Source organism: Megalobrama amblycephala, linkage group LG9, assembly GCF_018812025.1.
Source record: "Megalobrama amblycephala isolate DHTTF-2021 linkage group LG9, ASM1881202v1, whole genome shotgun sequence".
Classification (NCBI taxonomy): Eukaryota; Metazoa; Chordata; class Actinopteri; order Cypriniformes; family Xenocyprididae; genus Megalobrama; species Megalobrama amblycephala.
The window spans coordinates 14096816-14123843 of record NC_063052.1 but is presented as its reverse complement, the minus strand read 5'-3'; the positions used below and the strand labels follow the sequence as shown (position 1 = coordinate 14123843).

General features: G+C 36.4%; 1 protein-coding gene and 1 long non-coding RNA gene across 2 annotated transcripts in view; one reads left to right on the top strand and one right to left on the bottom strand.

Annotated features, from left to right (window-relative positions):
* Positions 1-27028, top strand: part of csmd3b (CUB and Sushi multiple domains 3b) — a 521564-nt gene that overhangs the window by 136334 nt on the left and 358202 nt on the right.
* On the bottom strand, positions 3854-13158 carry LOC125275098. Its single transcript, XR_007186383.1, has 3 exons — positions 13136-13158; positions 5613-5717; positions 3854-4243 (listed from the first exon to the last, which is right to left on the bottom strand). It is a non-coding gene; the product is annotated as an uncharacterized LOC125275098 (long non-coding RNA).

Genomic DNA, 27028 nt, shown 5'->3' with positions numbered 1-27028 from the left:
TTCTTTATTTGGTTGGATTTAGAACAGTCAGAGCGGTGCTGTGAGGCCCCATGCGGAGCTGCGCCACAGGGCTGCATATGTTGTGAGTCTGTGTCAGGTTAACATCTGTCCTAACTCTCAGGAAGACTGTGATGTGAATCCCACTCAGTCATAGTCTGAATGTGTTCGGTGTGTGGAAGGAGGTGAATGTATGTGTGTCTCTGTCTGTCATTAGTGTGCTGTAATACCGTATGCTTTTCCAAACCCACAGAGGGGCTTTGTCAGCCATTGTGGTGGCAGCATGTCATTGTTCCTCAACAAAAATTCATTCAAAGTTTTTGTGCACATGCAGACTAGGACTCTGTGGTATACCGGTACTAAAAATGTACTGCAGTACAATATCATCATTTTGCAAATTTCAATGCCTGATCCAGCTGAAAATAGGCTGCTATTCACATAAAGCATGAATGTTAGTGTCCGCCTGTTCCACCTACGTCACGCATGACCTTTCCAACATGATTACATCATGTGTGGCACATCACAGATGAGTGCAAGATGAGCATTCGTGGTTAAAAAGAGTAAAATTTATATATTTTTTTAGAAAATGACTGATCGTTTCTCTAGATAAGACTCTTATTCCTCATCTGGGATCATGTAGAGCTCTTTGAAGCTGCACTGAAACTGACATTTGGACCTTCAACCCGTTGAACCCTGTTGAAGTCCATGGAGAAATGGAGAAAAATCCTGGATTGTTTTCCTCAAAAACCATAATTTCTTTTCAGTTGAAGAAAGAAAGACACACATATATTGGATAACATGGGGATGAGTAAATTATCAGGGAAATTTTAATTCTGAAGTGAACTATACTTTAATTGTGGTTAATTAATTAAATATATCTGTTACATGTTCCCTGGTTTTGATATATGGACTTTTATTTTGAATTGTATTTTTCTGTCCCCCTTGTTCCAGTGTTTGCCTTTGTTTCCATAGCTACCTTGTTTGTTTCCATAGTGATTCATTGTTCACACCTGTTCCTCGTTAGCCCCTTGTTTCCATGTATTTATACCCGTGTTTCAGTTGTCTTTTGTCGGTTGTTGTCTTTGCATGTTTTTGTGAAGCTTGTTCCTGGTTTGGATTATCTTTGTTTGTGTTTTTTGAATAAACTTTGCTGCAACTGGATTCTTACCCCTTCTCTTCCCTGCCGCCTCATAACAGAATAAATACTCCAAGATTAGCAAAAGTAAGCAAATATTTATAATATAATCATTACAGCTGAATTACCAAAAACATTGTAGTGAATATGGAGTGGTGCAGGGATGATGTCAAAACCCGGAAGACTCATTCGTCACTAAAGATTTTCCTATGGGTTTGTATAATGGATTTTTTTCAGTTTAAGAGTAAAATATGGTCTGGTTTAAAAAATGTACATTTCTGATAAGTAACTAAATAAAGGGTGTGAGTGTGTCTATTTTATTTTGAAGAACAAAACATTCAAGTACCATCAACTTATGTTTATCTGAACCTTATTTTACTCAAAAATTGAAGGGTGAAAAAACATCATAAAAACCCATAGGAAAATCTCAAGGGAAACACTGGCAAATTAGTCTTCCGGGTTTTGAAGTCATCCCTGCTCCACTCTATTGTACTGGACAGCAGAGGACATTTGTGTCAAAAAGTTGGATCTTTTTCTCACTTTTTTTTTATCACTGTTTCTCTCTGTCAGCTTTTACTACTGCTGGCTCTTGACGTCTTTTGAGTTATTCTACAGGGACTTCCTGTGATTCAGGATGCCGTCTCACCTCCATCATGACATGATGCTTCTGTACTATACGTTTGGGTCCTGGCTCCTATTTTCATGCTGTTGACTTCAGCAGAGGCATTTTCTATAATCCTTAGCAGACATTGCCAAGCTACAGATGCATGCAGATGCGGGTCAGACAGGAGTGATTAAAGCAGAAAGCCACTAGTGTGCACACTACACCAACCAGGTCTACTTCCCAATACATTTCTACTTCTCTCATATATTCAAATTCGAATCCCTGGATGTCACTGGCTCGCCACTCACCGCAGAAGACATGCCAGCATCCACTTTAGTCACAGGCATGCAGGACAATGGGATTGCAGAGGCATTGCTTTGATTGATGGCCCAGCTGAGGGAATGACCTTGAGAGTGGAGGAGTAGGTGTAGAGGAATGCTTTCACAGCCTTTGTAATGAAGATCCCAGGCACTTCCCCCACATGCTTGTGTTTGAGGGAGTTTGTGTCCACGTGTAAATGAAAGGCACATCCGTCAGCATGACTTCACACCAAGAGCAGATGCGTGACTTTTTTCTGATAGTAGGTGCTCTCAAAAGTAGGTTAGGGCTGTCAATTTGGATTTATGTAAATTAATTGTTATAGTTACATGCTGAGTAATTAATCATAATCATGGTAAAACTTTGGGCCCTATTTTACTAATCTAAACGCATGGCGCAGTTGCACTTAGGGCATGTTTAAATCCATTTTTGCTTGTTTAACGACAGAATAAATGGTCTAAAAGGGTTGTACCTATTCTCTTAATGAGTCATGGGTGTGTTTTGCAATAAACCAATCATATTCTCATCTCCCATTCCCTTTAAAAGCCAGTTGCGCTCTCGCCATGGCGGATTCACTATTTACATGGCAGAATATAGATACCCTCAACCTGACGAGTCAGTTTAAATGCAGGTGTGTATTGCCACGATTAGTCAAATAATTAGCCAATTTTCAATTCTGATACATGCAATGAATATCCATTATAGACATTTTATCTTTATGTACACAATAATAATCTTTTGCATTACAATCCTTTTATTTTTTAACATTTGGCATAATATTTGTGCTGCCATGCATCCCTGTGTGTGTATCAAGTAGAGTGTATGCGCATTGTGCACTGCCTATAAGTGCATATTACTAACACGCCCTTAAAGTAACAAAAAAATAAAAATACTGCGCTATTGACGTTAGAGCAGGTTTCAGCTGGTCAATGGCGCAGTCGTTTTCAGTTGCAACATGCCAACAATGCATCTGAACACACTTCGTTTTCAGACCAGCACACCCATGGGCGAACAGATGGGCACAAATGCATTTACTATTTGGCACTGGACGTGAAAATGATAACTACATCGGACTGAATCTAGCAAAAATCACTTGCGTCACACCTGGCGTTGCATTTCACTGGGTGTATGATAGGACCCCTTGTTTCAATAGTCCACTTTAGACATTCTACTAACTTTTCAAGTAAGTCAACTTATTCTGCTAACCCTAACTTTACAGTCTACTAATACTATACTAGAGTTAGTTGGCATGATGCAAAGAGACTTATAGTTAGTGGAATGTCTAAAGTGGATATAAAGTGTAAACAATCACTATTATCAATTATAAATATTTGTTAAATCAATTAACAATATATATATACTCAAACTTTGGTTCAGGACCCTCAGTGGGCCACACGAGGGTGCTTGACTTTCTAACATGTAATTTCACGCCTGTTAAAGTTAATGTGATAAATGAAAGTATTCATTAAATATTAAAGTTTAAATGCATTTACCAAATTTTATGATATTACTGCATTCTAAGACTGATGGGAATTCATGAGATTAATTGTGATTCTTTTATTCAATTGACAGTGCTATTTTTAGCAATAGTGTATAAATAAGCAATAAATAGCAATAAATAAGCAACAAATCTGTTTTTTTACACACACATACACTATGTTCAAAAGTTTAGGGTCAGCATTTTTTTTTTTTAGAATATGTTTATTCAGCAAGAATGCATTAAATTGATCAAAAGTGACAGTGAATACAAATATTCTGTTTCAAATAAATGTTCTATTGAACTTGCTATTAATCAAAACATATTTTTTCCCCCCAAAAAATTAGAATGATTTCTGAAGGATGTGTATTTTTGGGGTCCTTGGCATCAAAAAGTTTGAAAACCCTTTTTTTCAGCGAAGCTATGTTAGAGACACACACACAACCAATAAACATCCTCTTAGTGCACTTAAGCACTAACACAAAAGCACATGTGCACAATCACACCATTTGTATGGATCATTTAACACACACACACGGTGAAAGAGAGGAGATGCATTCGCAGCACACACACGCAGCGCTTCTCCTGCTGGGTTATCAAAGCGCGGGATCTCGTGGGACAGCTTACACCCGTCTTCTCCGGTTCCATCTGACTGGCCGCTGACTGACGCCGCCTGCTTCCCCACCAGATCTGACATGCAGCTCCGGCGTTCCTGCACAAGGCAGAGGAGCTAGTTCAAAGAAAGGAAGGAGTGCAAAAATCCCTCCTTTCCTCTTTCATGTCCCCTGGCGTCAGGATTTTTCTGTGGCATGTTTGTTTAGAAAGCACACGAATGTAGGACACGTCAGTATCGTTCATAATATCAGGTGACACACAGCAGTTGGTTGATTGCTGTAAGGATCTGTATGACTAGATAACTGCATTTAGTTTCCTTTAAATTAATGTTGTCATTATTCATTCTCTCTCACACCATTTCAAACCTTTAGTGATTTTCATTCTTCCATGAAACACAAATTATTATTTTTTAAAGTAGTAGTTCACTTTTTTTCTGTACAATAATTTTATTTTATTAATTTATATAACTCTATATTTAACATATAGTTTAATTAAATATTTATTATATATGTAAATCAGTTTTATTTTAGTTTTATAAATTTATTAATATTTTGAATAAGCTTTTTTTTATATTTTTAGTTTTCATGTTCAGCTTTTTTTTTTTGCCATTTCGTTATGTGATTTTATTATTTTATTAATTTACTTTAAAATATTTATATTTAGGTTTAATTTAGTTTTATTTCAGTTTTAGCTTTAGTTAGATTTGTTTTTTATTTATTTCCAGTTAATAATTTTAGTGCTTCAACTTAAGCTTATTTCAGTTTATTGCCAAGGCAACAGTGCATGACCAAAGAAAAAAATGTTATGATAAATCATTAAGATATTTTTTTTAGCTTTGTACAAGTGGAAACAGAGTGAATCTTAAAAAGTATAGAGCCTTGTTGTAATGTTTAACATGCAAGTTCTGAAATAATTATATTTATTCATATTATATAATTAAATTATATATTAAATATACTATCACCACTTTTATTATTATTAATAATAATAATAATACAAGCAGAAACAGAGTGAATCTTTAAGTAATATGAAGCCTTGCATTGATGTGTAACAAGTGTAAGTTCTATAAATAACAGCTGCACAGCAGGTTATGTTGTTGTCAGCTTTTTTGAAGAGAAATGTCAATACATACATGAATTCAGAGATATTCTGAGAACCTGCATTGAGTTTCATTGTCTCTGAGTTCCAGCCTCCAACTTCCTCCAACAGTTTCCCACAGTGCATAAACCTTTTTTATGACTGTGCCTCCCCACGCCTTCTCCTTAATATATCTTCTTGTTTTATGACATGGAGAATGTATTATACATGCAACAAAATGAGAGAGTCAGTCATGCTTTTAGTCCATGTCCTCCTCAGGAGAACAAGTACTATCTCTGTGTTTCAGGCAGAGGCTGTTGGGAGACTTTCCATTCTCTCCTGCTATCTGAGCAGCACAGCATGGCTGTCCCTGTGTTTTTCTCTTGTACCTTAGTCTCATGCTGGCTGCCATTTTCCTCTGACATCATACAGGTCCCTGGACCTCGTGACATAATCACAGGGAATCTGTATCCTCTTCAGCACATACAAGAATCCTAAGAAACAAATAACATTATGATGATTAAAGCAAAAACCATCAAGAGGAGGCCACACTGCCAAAAACAGGGGAAAAAAGCAATGGACCTGGCAATAAACAGGTATTTGAATCTCCACAAGGGGGTTCCTTTGGAGAAATAGTTTGATTACCATCTTTCAAGCTCTGGCATGTAGCTGTGCGCTTCTTCACCTGGGACACGGAGTAAAGAGGCAATGATAAAGTGCCCTTTCTCCAATTCCTTTTCTCTTTCTTTGTAAATGTATATATTTTTGGCCAAGCCCTATTTTATTTCCTCAAAGACACTGCCATTAATCTCTGCAGTCCACTGCCTGTGACCCCCCGGAGGTGCCGAGCTGGGAATGGGAATCATTTTATCTGCCATCCTGAAGAAACAAGGACTTTCTTGTACTGAGAGTGTTTGGGTGCTGTCCGTGGTGCTGATCGCCAGTTCTAGATGGTTTCCCATTACCGTCACAAGGGTTTTTTATATTTTTTGAAAAAAGCCTCTATTATGCTCACAAAGGCAGTGTTTATTTAATCAAATATAAAGAAAAAACACTAAAAATTGTGAAATATTATTACAATTTTATATAGCTGTTTACCATTTGAATATATTGTGAAATTGAATTTATTTCTGTGTTCAAAGCTGAGTTTTCAGCATCATTACTCCATACTTCAATGTCACATGATCCGTCAGAAATCATTCGAATATGCTGATTTGCTGCTCAAGAAATTTACAGAAGTTTAAAAGAACAATTTTTTTTTTTTTTTTTTGTAACACTGTTAATGTCTGCACTTTTGATCAATTTCAATGCATCCTTGATGAATAAAAATAAAATAAAAAATTTCTTTAGAAAAAAAAATGTATATGGCATTGTTGATATAGCACTGCTGCACCTGATTTCTCTTTATTCAAGGAATATTCCAGAACATTTGGGGCATAATGTTGATTAACAAAAAAAAATAATTTCCACTTTTTCCCTCATTTTTGCAATAATCTGGGTAAGTGAGACACCTGGAAGTGAATGGGTCCAGTTCGTAAGTGTTAAAATTTTGAGTATATCCATAGTATAGCAGATAAAGTAACAACTTGTACTGAGAGAGTTTGGGTGCTGTCCATGGTGCTGATCACCTTTTCTAGATGGTTTCCCATTGCAGTCACATCAGTCTAGATTTTGTAGGTGGTATTTTGACAGTACAACATGATATACACTACTCTTCAAAAGTTTGAAAGTTTGCTGATTAAAAAAAAAAAAAAAACTTTTCCCCTCATTTTTGCTATAATCTGGGTAAGTGAGACACTTGGAAGTGAATAGCTCCAGTTCAAATGTGTTAAAATATTGAGCATATCGATAGTATAGCACATAAAGTGATTTTAACATGATTTCAGTGTGAAAAAAAAAAAAAAAATGAAAATAAAAAAATGCTTGCTAACCTTTATCTGTGTAGATTTAGAACTTCATTGCCATAGTAACGGATCACCTACACTGAAATACTGATGATTAATGAATTTTACAGCTCAAATTTGAACAGACACAACTTTTAAGTGCTTCTATAACATTACAAGCTTTACATTTCTGCTTTAAAGTTATGCATTTTAATAACCTCAACATAACCTGTCAAAAACATTTTTTTTCTAGTATTATGTCACAAAATTTAATGTTATGTTATGTTGTTATGTATATATATATATATATATATATATATATATATATATATACATGAAAGTTGAATAAAAAAAGCATTCAATTGATGTATGGTTTGATAGGACAATATTTGGAATTTGGAAAATTTGGAATCTGAACGTGCAAAAAAAAAAAAAAAAAAAAAAAAAAAAAAGAGAAAACCACCTTTAAAGTTGTCCAAATGAAGTCCTTAGCAATGCATATCCACTCACAAAAAATAATTTTTTGATATATTTATGGTAGGAAATATCTTTTTGGAACATGATCTTAATATCCTAATGATTTTTGGCATAAAAGAAAAATCTATCATTTTGACCCATACAATGTATTGTTGGCTATTGCTACAAATATACGACTGGTTTTATATATATATATATATATATATATATATATATATATATATATATATATATATATATATATCGCTGATATACTTTGTAGGAAAAGGACTGTCTTTGTTGATGTAGCCCTACATTTCTAAAGCTTAATTTCAATTGCAATGTAATACTATTTCTAGAATGGGAAAGGCTTCCGCTCAGCTTTGCACAAATGGATTTTTTTTTACATATTGTTATCAATACCTTTACCATAAAGCTTTGCTAGGAATAAATTCATGTCAAATTTATTTGACATGGAGATTTAAGGAATGCTTTACTGGCCAACCTAATTGCATACAGAGATTTCCAATTTGGCATGAACCTTCTGAGTGCTGTAAGATGGACTCAACTCAAGCATGCCAGGAGAGGCAGACAGAGGATAATTGAGACAGTTCGCCTGCATTGGAGGCTCAAAATGACATTAGAAGGAGAGGAGGCAGGACAATCGAGCACAGCTGTGGAGAGCTTCAGTGAAAGGAGAGAAAACCTCCTGAGAATGGCTGAGAATTCAAACAGGAAACAACAAAGAAACAAGCAGAGGTTGTCGTTGTAATACACAGGAGATAGTGAAAGTAGACACTGATAGCTGGGAAGATACAGGAGGATGAAAAATGTAAGAGTGCTAGCAGGGTGCCGACGTTTCTCTGACAACTATCCACTTTTGGGTTTGTCAACCTTTAGACATGTAAATGGTAAACATGCAGAAACTTGAGACTGAGCGGAGGAATTTTATTATTTATTCATATTAAAACTTACCAAGAAACAAATGTGAGTGGTGCATAAATAAGCATTACATTATTTTTCATTGTATTATGTAAAAGATAATCTAACCCTCGTTAAGAGAGTTAAGGTGCACGATTCAATTCATTTTATAACTTTTTAAACAAGGGGATTGTTTTTGCAGGTTACATTGTTACACCAGTAGGTGGCGACATGTGACTGTCATTGAATGAGTCATCAAATCATTCAGTCAAATGATTCGTTCAAAAACCCTGATTCATCCAGGAACAAAAAATGTGTCTGCATGCATGAGTGAGTCATTGAATCATCATTCTTTTTTTCTTTTTTTGAATTTTTGGTAGTTTTAGTTTTTTTAAATGTCTTTTTATTTCAGTTTTTATTGTACATTAAGTACGTTATTTTTGTACATTAAGCTAAACTCATTGAAAATGAGCAATGTTGCCTTTGCAGCTAGCTGAAATATTATGTAATATTTTTTTTATGATTTTAGTTTAAAAAAAAGATTAATTCAGGACCGAAACACCTCTATTGTTGCGTGGAGAAACGTGAGCATTAATTCTGTTTTGGCCTCATTTGGAACATTTTGTTTTGGATGTCTGTTGTTGCAACAAAAAAGATAAGTGACTTTTCAATATTGTGTCTAAAATGTAAGTTTAAATTCTTGTTTATTGAACTTTTGTATAAAATCATTATCACATTCCCAGTGGTGCATTCTGAATACCATCATGGCTGTGATTAACTAGATATTCAAACAACAGCACTCTTGTTCTTGTGATTTTACTTAAATGATAAATTATTAGTCTAGTCAGCAGCCAGTTTGACAGTCAGTGATTGTCACATGATCACCACTTCAGGCCAGAGCTTCGGTCATTATCTCGGTAAACACTGTAAAACAGCAACAGCAGGCATGTCATGTTACCTCAGAAACCCTCTCATGTAGCTGGCAAGAGTTCTTCCTACTATTCCCTCAAAAATGCTGAAAAATTAACATGCAGGATACTTTGAACATCATTAGCATTCATGCTGCTGTACACATCAAGGTCTTCATACAGCTCTCAGTAAGTGCAATGAAAAATGTCATGCATGGGGTCCATGATCTGACTTGATATCCTTCATTTCCCTTCCCTTAGCCCATGCCTCATGACATTAATTCAGTGCTGGGATGTCGGATATGCACTGAATATTTCATAAAACGCATAGAACTATGCTTTTGGAACATATCTTTGAACTGGCCTATAGAATATTATTAACCTGTTATCAGACAAACAACCACAGTGGTCTGAAGTGGTTTTGGTAACACTTTACAAAAGACCTTAGTATGTAGCGGCATATTTAATTTTAATTTTAAAGCTCTCAGGTAAGTCTAGTATTCAGATACAGAAACTGTAATCAAATGTAAAATAACACTGCACTTTATAAATAAAATATACATTACAAATATAGTTATAAAAGTTATTCAGTTATTAGTTATATTATTATTATATTATTAGTGAGTGAATTTTCTCTTTGTCTTTTGTTGTTTGATTGATTATTAGGCTGCTGTCACTTTAAGAACGAATGCACGGATTCCAATACACTGTAACACTTTTTTTTTTCTCTCAACTGTTTACATTCACTTAAGACAAAACTGACTGTGTTTACGAGGATATTTTGACATGAATTTGTGTGCATTTGCGAGAAGATGCAAAAGAGTACTCAATTCAGCATTTGCGTACTATAGAGGCAGGAATAAGAGGAATTGAAATTCTAATTGTATATCAAGTGTCCGATTCCTGACCTTAAATATCCGATTTTCGATTCCCAACCCTAGTCAAATGGAGTCTGGAGTAGTTTCTTGTGAGTCTGTTTAGGTCTAATGGCACCTGAAGTGGTTTGTGTGAGTTTTCTGTCTGTCTTTGTCTTATTTTTTGTCTCACTGACAGAAAAATAAATTTTTAAAACTATTCTAAGTGTAAACTTTTTGTTCTCGATAAATGTTTACTGAGACCTGCCGGCTCTGTTTTTGCCCACCTCGACACAGTAGCTACGTGCGTATGACTCGCAAATGTTGAATTATTTCATTTTCATGTTTGAAAGTGCCATTAGCTGAGGTTCTCACATTTAACAAAAGGTTGTGGTAATTGGATAAATCGTGGTCAGATCAGCCCACATTTGCTCAGGGCTAATAAAAAATTGCAAAATGCAAATTGTACAAAGCAAACAGTGAATGTATCACTTTAGGATGAACAGCATATCAATTTTCATTTCGGCAAGGGTCAAACATAATCTACGGATGATGATTTCATTTAATCATAAATGATACTCCATCCTCATAATTGGGAAATAGAAAAATGTTTGCTGTTCCGACGGACGCTCTCAGACCAGCAACAATAATTAATAACCCGAGTTAATTAATTACACCTACACAGAGCACAAAAAGCTCCTCAATTAGTAAGAGGAGGTCGTCCTTACCGGGGCCTGATCAAAAGGCAGCCGGAGTCCTTTTTGATGAGAATCAAAGGAAATGGCTCTGTGCTGAAGATGGGCCGCTGATGGTGGGAGCCATTAGTTTGCAGTCTGTCTCCTTTAGCCCGCACCTGCGAGCACAGCCCTCCCATACCAGAGCAGGCCCGCGATCGATACGCAATCGAGCCGCGGCTGATCTTTAGGTTCCGCTGATGACATTAAAGTAGCAAGGTCAGATTTCCATCAAAGTTTATGAAAGCATCTGCTGAGCTTATTGCTGCACACAGCTGCCGGCGGATTGCGGGGACGGGAGGTGGGGTGGGGGCGAATAATGAACATATTCATAGTCTCCGGCCACCCCTTTCATCTTTTGTTTGGATTTATTTACAAGAGCAATCCTACCTTTGGTTCCTGTGATCTCACGAGGCAGATGATCAAAGTGTGTAAAGCTTTGGTTTAGCCATGATGGATTGGAATAGATGAGAGCGGCCTTCTATATGACGCATGTTCTCCATAATCCAACCAAGGTCTTGTGTGGATATATGACACAAATTGGTTTTGACATACACAAACAATCAACCACAATAGGCTTTCATTTCTCTCCATTATGCCCTCCCATTCGTAACCTTTGACACGCCGTATTGTCCGTGGCTTCTCTTATCAAGCCGGCAACATTGAAGTTAGATAGTTCAGAGAGGTGCATTTGCTTTAAATTGGGTCATTTTGAAAGCGTTATGACCCCTAAAGACCGCTGAGATGATCAATTGTCAGGCAGGGCATCTGAGCGTGTACCGTGAACTGGCCTTTTTTCAAAACATTAGCTTGTGATATGAATCATCTTGCGGTGCTCTCCTCCAATACACCAATGCTTTACCAAAGGTCTTGATGGTTTTGGTCAGACTTTAAGTGACCTCTTTATTTTTTCTCTTTCCAGTTTGTTGTATCATCCGTCTCAATAATAAAGTATGATTGAAAGTATGCCCGCTAGGGCTCTTTTTTCTTTTCTCTCCACACTTTGTCTGCTTGATAGGAAGCTATGCCTGTAATTTTCTTTTATCCAGGGACAAATTTGGAGGAAATAGTGTCACAAAACTGAAAATATACACCCTCCATCTCAGCTCTATGAATGCCATGCCATGTCCAGTGGGAGACAAAGAAATCCATCCCTTTTAGCCATGCTGTCATAATTAGGGATGCACCGATATGAACCTTTTGGCTGATTACGATAACCAATAATCATTTTTATACAACAGTAGAACACATTCTGGTTCTTGAATCTGATTGGCTGAGAGGTCTTTCCAGCCATGCAATATTCTACCACGTTAAGCCGTTTCACTGTTAGAATCACTCTGCTGTCAGCATTCTCACAGTGAGTGTCATGGCGGATGAGTAAACCCACCATATTTTTATAGATACTACCATTATTTTGTAACAGAATGTATTTTTAATCGTTTTTTTTTAAGGCTAGAATGTAGTTGTTTAGACCTCAGACATGTGATTTATATGTAAACATATAGCGTCTATTTTACAATTTGTTTAAACGCTTTTGGAGATGTGAGCTCCAGGCCATCAGCAGCCATTCAGCACTCATTTACCCACTGAGAACAGCTTCATCTCAGCCAGTCATTTGGGAATTTGCCGCTGGCTCTTATGTAGATAGTGCTTAAACATGAGGTATAATTCATTTTGGGTACATCAAATGGGCAATCTTTGGTCTTATTAATCTATTACTTGTTCCAGAGCTAATAGAATTGGTTTAAGGGCTGTATTAAGTTTCATAACTTTGTATTTACATTTAAATTAAACCCTGTACTAACTAGAGCGCTGCTTTTATATGTTTGACTGAACGGTTTGTTTGTGTTTATTTCCTATTTTACTTCTTATACTGTTATAATGGCTAGTTTAAAGGTGCCATCTAACGTTTTTTTTTTTACAAGAAGTAATATAAGTCTAAGGTGTCCCCTGAATGTGTCTGTGAAGTTTCAGCTCAAAATACCCCATAGATTTTTTTTTATTAATTTTTTCAACTGCCTATTTTGGGGCATAATTAGAAATGCGCTGATTCATGCTGCGGCCCCTTTAAATCTCGTGCTCTCCACCCCGGAGCTCACGCTTGCCTTAAAGGATTAGTTCACTTTTAAATAAAATTTTGCTGATAATTTACTCACCCCCATGTCATCCAAGATGTCCATGTCTTTCTTTCTTCAGTCGAAAAGAAATGAAGGTTTTTGATGTAAACATTCTAGGATTTTTCTCCATATCATTCATTTCAATGGGCACCAAACGGTTGAAGGTCCAAATGGCAGCTTCAGTGCAGCTTCAAAGGGCTTTAAACGACACCAGACGATACCAGACGATACCAGACGATGAACAAGGGTCTTATCTAGCGAAACGATCGGTCATTTAAAAAAAAAAAAAAAAAAAGTTTAAGTTTTATAAGCACAAATGCTGGCTTTGCTCTTTTCTCCGATGCGCGTTCGTGACGTCACGTAATACGCAATTACGTTGAAAAGGTCACGGTTGACGTAGGCGTAGCAACCACAGTTTCATTCGCTCAGGATTGTGTATAGGAAATCTATGAAAAGTCACAAATTTCTGTCCTGATAAAAATTTTCTTTTAGGCTTTCTATTATTAAAACACCCAGGATACGCACACCTTTCAAGCATGAGTTTAAAATATTCTAACTGACCCTTATTTTAGAACGTTTGCCCTTATTGTTTCCATGGCGACGCATGCGTGTCACGAGCGCTGAATATAGCCATAATAACACTGTATGAGAGATGGATCACTATTATTTTGTTTTTCCTTTTTTATTTAAAATATTCGCAAACTTGCTTACATGTCTTCAACTATATGATATTCCGATTCTCAAATATGTGTGAGTGAGTGTGTTTTGTCGTTTAAAAACCTTTATAAATGATCTTTATCTTGATCTATAATGCAAGATGGGCGCCGCCATCTTAGTTTGCACTGCAGTTCACAGAGTTCTGTCAGTCTGATTTACAGCAGGTGAATACATCAGTTTCTCCTGAAATATATGCAAGTAAGTGGCTGGTGAACTGGAAGAATAAGAGAGTAAACTTTATAGTTACTTAGACCCATTATGTGTGTTAAATTATATTTGAATTCACTGTTTATTGATGCTTCCACTGACGTCTGACATCAGTGTGTATTTTATAAACTCCAAATGTATTGTTTAATGGTGCTTATGCGTATTTAAATGTCTGAAACCTTAAAAGAAACATTATGTGGCTGAAAACACTGCATAGCTGTGATGACAAGAGAGCGCGCGTCCGTCTCGCAGCCAGAGCGCGAAAGCACAGTTTGAATCTAGCAGTTATGTGACGTCGCTGAACATTCTAACGTTAAATTCCATATGTGGAACCGTACGCCCAGGGGCACAGAAATAAACATCCCATATGTGGGAACGTACCGCTCAAAGGGTTAAACAATAAACTGCCACAAAGACATTTGAATATGTGTATACGATCCTCCTTGTAATGTAAACACTGACGCGATACTTCCGCCTACGTTAACCGTGACCTTTTCAACATAATTGCGTATTACGTGACGTCACGAACGCGCATCGGAGAAAAGAGCAAGGCCAGCATTTGTGCTTATAAAACTTAAACTTTTTTATTATTTTTTTAAATGACCAATCGTTTCGCTAGATAAGACCCTTATTCATCGTCTGGTATCGTCTGGTGTCGTTTAAAGCCCTTTGAAGCTGCACTGAAACTGCCATTTGGACCTTCAACCATTTGGTGCCCATTGAAATGAATGATATGGAGAAAAATCCTAGAATGTTTACATCAAAACCCTTCATTTCTTTTCGACTGAAGAAAGAAAGACATGGACATCTTGGATGACATAGGGGTGAGTAAATTATCAGCAAAAGTTTATTTAAAAGTGGAGTAATCCTTTAAACAGTGCATAAACAAAGTTTACACATCTAATATAACCCTCAAAATGGATCTTTACAAAGTGTTCGTCATGCATACTGCATGCATGCATCGGATCATGTGAGTATTGTATTTATTTGGATGTTTACATTTGATTCTGAATGAGTTTGAGGTTTTGCTCTGTAGCTAAAGCTAAAGAGAGATTTATAAAGAATGAAGTTGTGTTTGTGCATTATACAGACTGCAAGTGTTTAAAAATGAAAATAGCGACGGCTCTTGTCTCCGTTAATACAGTAATAAACAATGGTAACTTTAACCACATTTAACAGTACATTAGCAACATGCTAACGAAACATTTAGAAAGACAATTTACAAATATCACAAAAAATATCATGATTTCATGGATCATGTCAGTTATTATTGCTCCATCTGCCATTTTTCGCTATTGTTCTTGCTTGCTTACCTAGTCTGATGATTCAGCTGTGCACAGATCCAGACGTTAATACTGGCTTGTGTAATGCCTTGAACATGGGCTGGCATATGCAAATATTGGGGGCGTACATATTAATGATCCCGACTGTTACGTAACAGTCGGTGTTATGTTGAGATTCGCCTGTTCTTCGGAGGTCTTTTAAACAAATGAGATTTATATAAGAAGGAGGAAACAATGGAGTTTGAGACTCACTGTTTGTCATTTCCATGTACTGAACTCTTGTTATTTAACTATGCCTATAACTAAGGGGCACCTTTAAATATTATTGTTCAATAAATAATATTGCATATAAGTAATATGCCATATTTTTGGTATTGAGAAAGAGTCTGTTATTGATTTCAGCTTCAGTGAAAGTTACATTAATACGCTATTAGATGGCGGCAAAGACTGCCTTTATGAGTGAATGAGTCAGTCGCAAAGACTTTTATATTTAAATGGACTGAAACAAGGAAACAAGGACTTTGTTTTGTTTTTACTTTAAACAACATCTTACGAGACACAACTGACAAATGCATTGACTAGCGCTGTCATGGGAAATCCTCTTAAATGTTAAAAGGACAAAGACAAAGATATATCCTCAGCAGACATTGTGATTATGAATATACGATTGACCTGAAGAATAGATGCAGGTAATACACTTGCTCAGGCAATCTCTCTCTCGTAATACTCTACATATTAGGGGTGTAACGGTATGCGTATGTGTATGGAAGTGATAATCCCTATGCCCTATGTGATCATCCCTATGTGAGCAGGGATGAAGCCGTTTGGAATGCACGTGGCAAAGGGAGCGGTGTAATTTCCTTGTTATCTTCCGATGGGACTTTTTTAAGGACTATCTGTTGTTGTTTCTTATTTATTTACACACTTATGCCGTCAAACAGTTGTATAAATGCAATATCACACTCGTAGCCGTGTGATATGGCTGTATATCAGCACAGCTGTGATTACCTACGGCCGAATCACAGCCGTGCTGATATAGAGCGATATCACACGACTAAGAGTGCGATATTGCTTATATATTTGAAAGCCGATAACTGATATATTGGCTGATAAATCTAAATCCAAATTTTTATATAATTTTTGAGAGCCTGATTACAAAAACAAAAGACTCACCATTAAAAGCCATGTCCCAAGCACACAATTATAATGTTCTCATTATCATTTTATGTAGCTTATATGACAGACCTGTGCTGCACATGTTGAACTTAACTGTAATTTCCGTTTTGAAAAGATTTCAGTTATATTTCAAGCAATTCAAAACCATCATGGTGAACAGTGCACATCTGAAATGTCTCAGGTGAAGGAAATAATCTATCATTTATTGGCTTTAATATATTGGGCAAATTTTCCATAACCATAACATTAAAAATAACATATATCAGCCAATACCGATATTGTGGCTTATATATCGTGCATCCCTATAGTCATAATTGTGATAATGAAAAGAGAATATCCCCATCATAGCTCTTCCAGAATCGAACAGCGAGATCAACACATTCATTGCTGCTTGCTGGTAGAGGGTTTAAGGATCTTATTATTCCTGAGGGATTGTAAGTGGATCGGCTCCTTGCTTCTCTGCCTCGAAAGGGGAATAATTTATAAGCAAGAAAGCATTGAGCCGAGGTCGCAACACATTGTAATAAAGTCGCCCCTTCGGCACCAGTCTTGGGCTGTATTGAAACCAAATTGGGATGCTAATGCGGTGGGCAGCGGCAGGGCCTCTCGGGTCGTACGCCTCTGGAAAGCTTTAAGTTGTTTTCTGCTCATCTTAAGCTGCAGGATGACAAACTCTTCCTCCAGAGGGATGAGATGTTTGTTTTGCTCACATGGCATCGTCATGTTGAAGTTGAGTCTTCTTGGACCTTGTCGCACAAAGGGCTGGAGGATATCGTGAAGCTCTCTGCTGAACCTCCATGTGCTGATGGGAGAAGACAGCTGTTTGTGAAAATTGTCTTCTCAATTTTAGCACGCATGAGTAATTCTTTAGAGGACACTTGGGTAATTAGAAAAAAATATATAAAATCTGAGATATCAGCTTTACTCTTTTTTTTTAAATAAATAATGTGATGCAGATGACAGTGGCGGGGGGGGGGCTCATCTACATCACATGGTTTATTATGACTGTGGACTCTAAGAACAGTTATCTTGTTAGCATGTTTATTTTTCATTAAATTGACATTTTGCTTGTGTGAAACAGCTTATAAATCATACTAAATGAAGTGTTTTGAAAATCTAAAAATGCAGAAAGTTTTCTGTGATGAGCAGGGATATTGTAGGGGGATATAATATACTGTTTGTACAGTATAAAAATAATTTTTGTTCTGAAGAAAAATAAAGTCATACAGGTTTGGAACGACATGACAGTGATTAAATTATGAGTTACTATTTACTGTGCACATCTTGTGGCTATTCTATTGAATCCGTTTACGGATTGAACCAATTCACGTCCACAGCAAGTGCCTTACTGTAACCCAGATTTTTGCTTATTTTAAAGAAAAGGAAAGACTGGTGGAAGTTAATTTTTGTTGACAAGTGCTGTCGATTGAGCTTAACTTATACTGAACCTGTAATATTCCTTTAAAATACCCACTATCCCAGCTTAATATGCAGAGACAGCCTGAAAAGTATAAAGACTCTGGATCTATCAAAACATTTCTCAGTTTGTTAGAGAATCTTAACCAGCCAGGCATAGCAACAGTGGTTTAACCAATGGCATGAGTTTGGGGCGGGGCTTCAGTGTTTCTGACCAATAGCAGCTGAAGGGGTGTGTTAGGGTTATAGAGTGGAACTTTTTCAGCTGTGTTGGTTCCATAATTATTTTTTCCATTCATTTCTCCCATAGGGATTTAAAAAAGTTTACGTTAAAGTGTAGACTTGATTTAAAGCAAAAAAGTATTTGAAAATCTGACAAAAATACAAGGGTACAGGACTGTGTACTTAACGGCTTTAGTGAATCCCATGAAGCAGTATAATTGAATTCAAACCAATTATATATATTATATATTTTAAAACTAAGTTGAAATAATGTGGGTCTGTCTTTAAAGGTTTTGTTAAAAATCAATGGAACCCAACTGTGGCACGTTAACTAAACTATTAAAAAACATTTTTATTAATTGAAATTAATAAAATAAAATAAAATAAAATAAAATAAAATATTATTCGTTGAAAACCATGCACTAAAATTAATTACTGGAAATAAATAAAAATTAAACTAAAACTGAAATAAAAATAAATTAAACCTGATTAGCAAACAAAGGCACATAAAGAAATTACTAAAAAAAATAATGAAAAATTATTATGGAAACTAAAAATATAAAAATAAAATCTAATTCAAAGTATTAATAAAACTATAATAAAATTTAAATAACAAAGGTGTTATGATGTAATGCTTTAGTAATGCTATTTAAAAATGACACACTTAACACACTAAACAGGAACAACAGCAACAACAAACATTACAAGAAAGTGCATTAGTAGTTGCAGCCTATATTTAATCATCTTAAAATCTAAAAATACTCGATATCCAGTAGCTTATATAGAAACATTGTGCTGGTTCTCTATTTAAAGATGAAAAAGAGTAAGCCACTTCCTTCTAGTGCTTTGTTGTCCACCCACTACTGGAGATTTTTGCTTTCCTTTTGGGAAGAAAAAAAAAAAAATATCTGAAAGTACATCCAGCTTTTTTTACAAATGCAATCGATAGACCACATATTAGCTAGTACAAAAGATGGAACATTGAGGGCAGGAAATGCCCTGTCACTCTTGAGTCGGAGCTGCAAGGTCCAGCCCCAGCGCTACACGTCTAAAGCAGCAGGACGTGATGAATGACCAGCCCGAACGGAGGTCCGCTGATAAGAGAGCCAGCCAATTCTACAGTTTAAAACCCATCTCCCAACCTAAAGTTGAGTCTTGAAGCTCAGGATACCAGCATAGTCTCAATTTGTTGTAAAATCCTGGAACGTCTCCCACTTCTACATTTCAGGGGTTTAAATCTACGAATTGTCCTCACTGTTGATGAAATATTAATTTAAAAAAAAAATCTGTTCTCTAAAGACTTTTTGCCTTGAAAGTCACTAAGATTTTCTGTGTTGAATTCTCAAAGTGTTTCAGCAGCTCAAGCAAACTTGCTAAAGAAAATAAACGCCGGAGGGGCTGTGCGCATGAATACCGCTGCCACAGATAATAAATCGCTCTTTCCTTGCAATCTATAGCTTTGGCTGAGTTTCTCCAAATTGTTTAATTTTACATGACAACACAATTGCTGTGAGATACGCCCCAAAATATGACATTGCTAACATTTTCTGTGCTTTGCATCTTGGTGGGGTAGTTTCTTAATAAAACAGAAGAAAAGGAACTGACACCTGTGCTGCGGTGTCTTTGTGAGATCACTAGAAACGATGAAAGAATAGTGTCTCTGGCACTTTCTCATTATAGCCCTTTTGAGTGCTTCTTTGCCATTCAGAACTGGGGAACTTGCTGTTCGTTCTATGAATATGGATTGCTTGAATGAGACATTCATTTGAATGTGACTCCTGGTTTTATCAAAATTAATTACACTTTATTTCAATAGTCCACTTTAGACATTCTGCTAACTTTGCAACTACATGTCATCTAACTCTTATTGTTGCTCTTATTTGGCAACCCAACACTGTCAAAATATTGGACAGAACACATGCTGGGTTATTTCTACTGCAGCTTGTTGGGTTTTATACGTCAATTTGATATTGAAGGTTTTTCCATTTAAATAATAAAAATGCACTCTGAAATCTCTGTTATATGTATAGGACAGGAACAGTTCATAAACTGTACAATATTTTTTTATTCAATGCCAGGTCAGTCTTTTACACTCTAAAAAATGCTGGGTTAAAAACAACCCAAGTTGGGTTGAAAATGGACAAACCCAGCAATTGGGTTGTTATAACCCAGCTGTTGGGCTAAATGTTTGACCCAACTCATCTATTGTTTAAAAATTACATTTCTTGCCTAAAATGAACCCAAAGTATGTTGGAAATTAACATTTATTAATATGTTTAATAAACGAACATTTATTAATCAGTTTAATGAATAATAATTAAACAATAAACATTTATTAAATTGCTTATTAATAAATGTTCACCTGATTATTATTGTTGCCTCTAGTTATTATGTGTCTGATTTTTAATTTCCAACCATTTTGGGTTCATTTTAAGTGAGCCATATCATCATTTTTAAACAATAGTTGGGTTAAATCAAACTGACCAGCAAGCTGGGCAAACATTTAACCCAACCACTGGGTCAAAACAACCCAATCGCTGAGTTTATCCATATTTAATCCAACTTGGGTTGTTTTAACCCAGCATATTTTTTTTTTTAGAATATGAGGGGATAATCCTGAATGAAATTAAGGTTTAAATTAAACTGACCCAGCACTGGGTAGGCATGTGAGGGGGTTCATCACTTGTATTCACTTGACAGTAAAAATGACCCAGCAGTTGAGTTACAGATAAACTACCCAACATTGGGTAAAAATATTAAAAATAACCCAATAAAACAGGGATGGTCCTCACTGCAGAACACAAGATCCAGGGCACCAAAATTGATGATTTTACCCCCTGGAACACAGTTTTTACCTGGCAAAAATAACGTGTTATCAAATATTAAACAGACAGTCTGCTAATACTCTAATGACTGCAAGTTGACACACACTGTGTGCAGAATTATTAGGCAAGTTGATTTTCTGATCATATTTTTTTTCCAAGCACATTTTACCAATTCCAATGCACATCAATCTTAATAACTACTATCAGTGCTTCCCACACATAGACTTTTCTTGGGCGGGCTGCCCACGTATAATAACGGCCGCCCAAGTATATTTGGAGACACATTTTTGCTTTTATTATTTTTATCCTCTTATACTTTTATATCCACTCAAGATAATGAAACCATCCACGATCGATAAACTAGTCGTTTCGTACCTGCTCGTTATGTGTGCGTCAGAACTGTTTACTCACGCTAACATTCCCACGGCGCTGCATTTTGCAAAGTCACAAGAGGGCGCTGTTCAAAAGCTCGCTCAACAGCGCTTCAGACTCTATGTTCAGATTGCTTCAGTGTGATTCTCAATCAATGAAAAGCGCAGATTTATGCCAAGCGATTGCTAATGAACTCAAGTTGATGAATTATTACAAAGTCTACTTTATGGCCTTTATATAAAATGTTTTATACGATTGTAAGAATCTGAAGGATCAGCCTGCAATAGTACAGACATTTCAAAATAAGAGTCCCGGTGTATTTCGGGCTTGTTTATAATTAAAAGTCACACGCTAAGTTTTTTCTTTTTCTTTTGGGCATTATTGGTATTTTGGTTACACAATAAATTGTATTTAATTTGATTTCCATTTAATTCATAGTAAATTATTGTAGTCTCCCCCACAGGAAGAAAAGACTAAGAACATTATTTGACACACATATTATTCATTTTATAAATTTTACTAGTAAAATCTGTGTTTAAATAAATAAAAATACTGCTAAAAATCACACATTATTTGTTTGTCACATGTAGTAGACCATTTTTGTGCCGTGGGTAATAGGAGGATTTTTCGCCCGGCTACCACCGCAAGTATATTTCAAACCTGTGGGGAGCACTGACTATTAATATTGTTTTTAATCATTTATAAGTGATATATAATTGTTCATGAAGGCTGGAAATGAAAAATGCCTTATATTCAGGTGTGCAGAATTATTAGGCAGGTTTGCTTTTACAGGCAAAATGAGCCAAAAAAGAGATTAACTCGGACTGAAAAGTCAAAAATTATTAAATACTCGTGAGAAGGATGCAATACTAATGCAATACTAGAAATTGCAAAGTTAAAGCATGACCAAGGGACAGCAAAATGCTCATTGGGTCAGCGGGGTCATACAAAAACAGGTGGAAAAGAAAAGACACATGTTAACTGCAAAATAATTAAGGTGAAGAATTAAGTGTGAAACCATTAGGAACCCTTTAATCTCCAGCGCCACCATTTTCCAGAACTGCAACCTACCTGGAGTCTCCAGAAGTGCGAGGTGTTAGGATCTCAGAGACTTAGGTTAGCTAAAGAATCCTAAAAAATGACCCGTTCTTAATAAGAATCACAAGCTGAAGTGTTTTTTATAGGCCTTATAGACAGACAGCTTGAGAGTGTCTCTTGAAGGACCAGCACCACATCCTCTTGTACCACTGTTTGAAGAATTCATCTTCCAGAATCTGGCAGTAAGGTGTGGGAGTTCACTTTTAGTCCATCTCTTATCCTGAAATGTCCGTCTTGCAGAGATGGACTAAAAATGACCTTCCAAAACTTACTGCCAGATTCTGGAAGATAAATCCTTCAAACAGTGGTACAAGAGGATGTGGTGCTGGTCCTTCAGGAGTCACTCTCAAGCCTTAATCTCTGAGATCCTGACACCTCACACTTCTGGAGACTCCAGGTAGGTTGCAGTTCTGGAAAATGGTGGCGCTGGAGACTAAAGGGTTCCTGATGGTTTCACACTTAATTCTTCACCTTAATTCTTAATTATTTTGCAGTTAACATGCATCTTTTCCACCTGTTTTTGTATGACCCCGCTGACCCAATGAGCATTTTGCTGTCCCTTGGTCATGCTTTAACTTTGCAATTTCTAGTATTGCATTAGTATTGCATCCTTCTCACGAGTATTTAATAATTTTTGACTTTTCAGTCCGAGTTAATCTCTTTTTTGGCTCATTTTGCCTGTAAAAGCAAACCTGCCTAATAATTCTGCACACCTGAATATAAGGCATTTTTCATTTCCAGCCTTCATGAACAATTATATATCACTTATAAATGATTAAAAACAATATTAATAGTAGTTATTAAGATTGTTGTGGATTGGAATTGGTAAAATGTCAACTTGCCTAATAATTCTGCACACAGTGTAGTTGCAAAGTTACTCATAGTTAGTGGAAGGTCTAGTATCAAATCAGTTCTCCCGTATCAGTTCCGTGAGGAAACCAGACGACTCTGTGCTGCTTCCTTAAAGGCGATTTCTAAGTGAACCTGACACTGAATCTGATGATGGCAGCGGTTTGAAGGGCAGCAGTGATCTTTTACAGAAACTCTTTAAGAGAGCTGAAGAGAGGATGGTGATGGGCCAGTGAAGGGCATTAACAGGCTTAGATGTTATCCCCCTGTCACTGCTCCTGAGAGCAGATCTCAGACCCCTGGAGAAGGCCAGACTCTCCCCGGGGCGTGTCTGTGTCACACTGACTTATCAGCAAGATTACTGCAAAATTTGTAACCTTTGCTAAATCATCCTGGAATTCAGGCTTTATGCAAATATCAAGCCGGGAAGAGACAGTTTGCTCCATTTTAATAAATAAGCATTTTCAAAAATGTGATCATAGATGGGAAAATAAATGATGAAAGCATGCTTTCTCGATAAAAGAAGTGGTGATGTGTCTGTGCAGCAGACGCCGGGTGGAGGTATTTAGTTTAGTGTGGAGGGTGTGGCAGTCGTCTGTTCCTGTTCACCGCTTGAGGTCCTGCCGTTTGTCCCCGTCATGGCTGTTTGTTTCATCGCTCCAGCAGGCAGTGCTTGTTTGGACCTCAGATGCAGAGTACACCTTTTGTGTACAGACTTCTTATGTATTGTGACCAACACAGAGACACTCACTTAAAATGACAGAGCATGGATTGGACAGTTGGCTGGTTTTTGTTGTCTTTTCCGCTGATGTACCGGATCTCTCATTTTCGTTTCATTGATATTCCCGTCGGCCTCAATGACAAACGCGAGTGATCCATCACCACTCTAAATGGCAAAATTGACAGCCCTCAAGGGCTTTGAATGCCTGTTCTGCTGACACAAGATTATCACATTTATCCTTTTTTATTTAATCCTTCCAATGTGACGCTTTTTCATATCCAATGCGGTGTTGGCGGTTGGATGCTTGTTCCCGAAACTCTCATTTTTCAAATGCGGATGGGGCGTCAGCAGGTTATAATCAACACGATTAGCATGCAGAGAGATGTTCTCATAGTTCTGTACTTCTTATTGTGCAATTTACAAACCAACCATCATCAGCTCTAAGATCTTTAAATTATCCAGCTATAGCATCCTGAGATCAGGGGCCGGTGTCTTGACAAGCGAAGGGCATGCTCATCTTTTAATTCATCCTGTTCCACCCGCTCTGAGATGGAGGTAATTAGGGATATTAAATAAGGGGAGTTGCCAAGTGAAGAAGTAAGGACACGGATATGACTCTGTTCAGCGGTTGGAGTGTCTTTTTCCAAGAGTCCAGTGCTTCGAAATAATAATGCACCTCATTATTTGAGAAAACTAGAAGTCTGATATGTTCATTTAAAGATGTATTGGCTTTTTATGTTATTTATGTCAGTCATTAAGAAACACTAGCTGCGTTATGGATTATGTTCTACATTTTTGAAGCTCCAGACATCATTACAAGGGAGACTTTTAGGTAGAAATCCATAACTTGCTGAGCATTTGTGATTACAAAAAAGTACAAATCAAAACCAAAGCCTCAGGGAGAACAGCTATGTGGTGTATTACACCATAACATGCAGTATTATACATGTAAAAGATTATTATTAGTATTTGTTGAAGTAAAAATGATGAAAATGAACTAAAACGTGACGCCTTAATGTGGGTTTGTGTGGGTAATGTTCTTGCTGTATTGTTTGATGTAATGAAGTAATTAATCTTACTCGATAGATCCTCTGTTACTATTCTTGGCATAATCAATAGTAATTCATAAAGTCTGGGGGGAAAAATGGAGTTACATATTTTATATTCACTGTGGTTAGTACACTCTAGTTTCCTTTGTACTGCTGGTTGGGTCTTCAGAAATAAAGACACAATAAGAAGTCCAGTTTAAGGTCTATAAACCACAGCATGGAAAGCTTAAATAGGCCTCTGTTGTTAGAACTGTCTGTCTAAACCTTCTAAAAGTCAGCGGTGAATTCATGGCCTCCTGCTAGCGAGACGTCTGCCGCCCAAGCCGTGTGTAACAGCACAATCAATGTACCTCTCTCTTTATTTCCCAAACTAGTCCCTGGGCCACATTCATTTCTAAGTGCTACCGCTCTGCCCTTGGTTCGGATCCAACCAGGACATAAAGCTTGAATTGGTGATTAAATAACAAATAATTCAAATAAAATGTTGTGCTTTTGCACCCGTAGCCCTTGGCTTGTCTGTGTGGCTTGGAAATGTTGCCAGGAATAATTTTTATTCAATATGAATTACATGGAAAAACTTGTTAACATTCTTGAATGTATGGTGGAGAACTGGTCTGACTCAACACTGAGAAATCTTCCTGTGCCAAGACTTTCTCAGTGAATAAATACGAAAAAAAAAAAAAAAAAATAGAGCATAATGTTTGAGCATAAACAACATCTGCAAAGTTACAACGCTCAAAGTTCAATGCAAAGGGAGATCACTGATAAGAAATCACTGTTTAACCCTTATGCGGTCTTCATTTGGGAAGTACACTCAGGGTCTTCGGGGTCTCCACAGACCCCAGGCAACAAAATGCAATTTTGTAACAAAATACTTGTTTTTTAAAAACAAATGTTTTACAAACAAATTTTACTCTGTTTATTAATGTTTTTACTCCATGTTTGTACAGTTTTTGGAGGATTTATCATATTTTTTTAAATTTATATAAATAAATTTAAAAAAAAAAAATTAAATAGGTTTTTATACAAAAACAGCTTTTTATGTAAAATCACTTTATAAAAGACCCGCATTTCTAAATTTAATTCATGGGGATAACATGGATAATTTGACATGGTTTAGTGTAAGATTTTTGCCCATCTTTTGGAAAATGCAGTTTTAAAAGTAAAAAAAAAAATATCACTTTAACCAGTAGATGGCTGCAGAGCTCCACTATATACTATGTGCTATTTGACTGACTGAAAGACATCTTTTTATAAGTTTTTAGGTCTTTTATAAGGTGAATTTTACATAAAAAGCTGTTTTTGTATAAAAAATATTTATTTATTCATTTATATAAATTTAAATGATATGAGAAATCCTCCAAAAACTGCACAAATATGAAGTAAAAACATTAATAAACAGAGTAAAATTACATTTGTTTTTTAAAAAACATTTAATATAAAAACAATAAAAACAAAAATTATTTTATAACAAAATTACATTTTGTTGCCTGGGGTCTGTGGAGACCCCGAAGACCCTGAGTGTGCCTTTTTTTTTTTTACACTAACATAAAAACAAGCTATCACTCCATTTTTTTTTTCTTTGTAGATCTAGAAAGTGTTAACAACGGTACAAAGTTTCATGTCATTTGGACAAAGAGAAATTTTTTTTTATTTGAGCAAACATCGTTTGGGGTCTAAAAAGACCCCAAAGACCCTATAAGGGTTAAGGACTACAACAAACGGCTGGTAGGGACTACAATTAGCTTCATCCCAGGTTGGTGACATCACTAACCCTAAAATTTAAATAAACCCCGCCCCCAAGAACACGCAACAAAGGGGGTGAGGCCATGTTGGGCTGCTTTAGAGAAGAGGAAGAGTTGTTGTCATGCCGTCATTTTATGCTGGACTGCTTCACAAACGAGGGTCAATTCAACGCTGGATTTGGACAAAAGATGAACATGACGGCACATGCTAGTGGATGAGTTGAATCAACTCCACAGAAACTACATAAATTT